Source organism: Chinchilla lanigera, unplaced genomic scaffold (genome assembly GCF_000276665.1).
Source record: "Chinchilla lanigera isolate Chin_1 unplaced genomic scaffold, ChiLan1.0 scaffold00021, whole genome shotgun sequence".
Lineage (NCBI taxonomy): Eukaryota > Metazoa > Chordata > Mammalia > Rodentia > Chinchillidae > Chinchilla > Chinchilla lanigera.
In genome coordinates this window covers 19,281,454-19,283,728 of record NW_004955422.1, presented here as the reverse complement: position 1 = coordinate 19,283,728, position 2,275 = coordinate 19,281,454, and positions in this window count along the sequence as shown.

Below are 2,275 nucleotides of genomic sequence, written 5' to 3'. Positions count from 1 at the left end.
GGAGTGTGTTTTCTATTTCTGTAGGAATGCCACTGGTATTTTGATAGGAATTGCAATGAATCTGTCAATCACTGTAGGATATAAGGACATTTTAACAACATTAGTTCTCCCAATCTATGAACATGGGGTGTCTTTTGCTTTTGGGTCCTCCTCAATTTCTTTCATCAGTTTTATAGTTTTATTGTCTTTCTTTTTTTTTTTTTTGAGACAGTGTCTCATTATGCAGTTTAATCTGGCCTTGAGCTCATTTCGTAGCTCAGGCTGGCCTCAAACTCACAATAATCCTCCTGCCTCAGCCTCCTGAGTGCTGGGGTTACAGGCACGTGCCACCACACTTGGCTTATCATTTTAATTATAGAGCTCATTTACTTCCTTGGTTAAATTTATTCTTACATGATTTATTTATTTATCAGCTATTTTGATGGGATTGATTTCTTGATTTCTCTCGCAGTAGTATTATTATTGGTGTATAAAAAACCCACTGGTTTTTAAAAATGTTTGTATCTTGAAATCTTACTGAATTTGCTTAAATTAATGGTCTTTTGGTGTAGTCTTTAGGACTTCCTACACATAAAATCATATCACCTTCAAACAGGGATAATTTTATCTCCTTTCCTATGTGAAGGCTATTTATTTCTTTCATCTCATTGTTCTGGCTAAGCCTTCCCATAGTATATTGAATAAAAGTGGTGAAAGTGGGCATCCTTTGTTTTGTTCCTGGCCTTAGAGGAAACAATTTCACATTTCCCCCATTCAATATGATGTAGGATGTGGCTTGTCATATATAGCAGAGTCTTATTGTGTTAAGGTATATTCCTTCTATGCCTATTTTTTTTTCTTTTTTTTTTTAGGATTTTATCATGAAGGAATTTTTTTTCTTACTTTACTGGGGATTGAACCTGGAGGTGCTGAGTTACAGCCATATCCCTTTCTGTTTTTCCTTCGAGATGAACTCTTGCTAAGTTAACTAGGCTGGTCTCAAATTTAAGATTCTTGTGCCTCAGCTTCTCAGGTAGCAGGGATTAGACACTTGCCAACAACCTCAGCCAGAATGTTGTATTCTATCGAATGCTTCTTCTGTATCTATTGAAATGATCATGTGATTTTTATCTTTCTGCTGATGTAATGTATTACATTTACTGATGTTTATATGTTGAGCCATCTTACATCCCTGGGATAAATCTCACTTGACTACAATGTAAATCTTTTGTGTGTGTGTGCTGTTGGGTTAGACTTGCTAGTATCTTGTTGAAAATGTTTGTGTCTATGTTCATTAAGGTCTGTAGTTTTCATTTTTTGTTCTTGTCTGGCTTTGGTAGCAGGGTAATGTTGCCTTCTTAGGATGAATTTGGAAGGGTTCTCTCCCTTTGATACTTTGGTATAATTTGAGAAGAATTGGTATTTGTTTTTCTTTAAAAGTTTGGTAAAGAGCCAGGCATGGTGGTGCATGTCTATAACCTCACTTGGGAGACTGGGGCAGGAGAATCATAAATTTGAAGCAAGCCTGGGTCTGGGCTATATAGTGAGGCCCTGTATCCCAAAACAAAACAAAACAAAACAAAACAAAACAAAACAAAACAAAACAAACAAAACAAAACAAAAGTAAAACAACAAAAAAAGTTGGGTAAAAACCTTGCAGTGAAGCTGGGCATGGTGGTACACATCTGTAATTCCAGCAATCAGGAGGCTGAGGCAGGAGGATTGCTGTGAGTTTGAGGCCAGCCTGAGCTGCATGGTGAAACCCTGTCTCAAAAAGATAAAAAAAAAAAAAAAAATTCTAGCAGTGAAGCTATCAGATCCTGGGATTTTCTTTCTTGGGAGACTTAATTACTGACTCAATTACTGCTATATGTTACTGGTCTGTTCAGGTTTTCTGCATGTTCAGTTTTGGTAGATTGAATGTGTATAGAAATTAACTCATTTCTTCTGAATTTTCCAATTTGTTGGCATAATTGTTCATTGAAGCCCCTTATGATCCTTTGCATTTCTGTGGTATCAGTTGTAATATCTCTTTCCCACCTCTGGCTTTATTTATTTGAGTCTTTTTTTCTTGGTTAGTATAAAAATTTGTAATTTTTGTTTATCTTTTCAAAATCCAAACTGTTTCACTAATCTTTATATTATTTTTAGTCTCTATTTCATTTATTTATGCCCTGATCTTTGTTATTTTTTTCCTTCTATAAACTTTGGTTTGTTTTTGTTTTTCTAGTTCCTTAAATTGCATCATTAGATTATTTGAAATCTTTCTCTCTTTTTCTTTTCTTTTCTGGTTCTT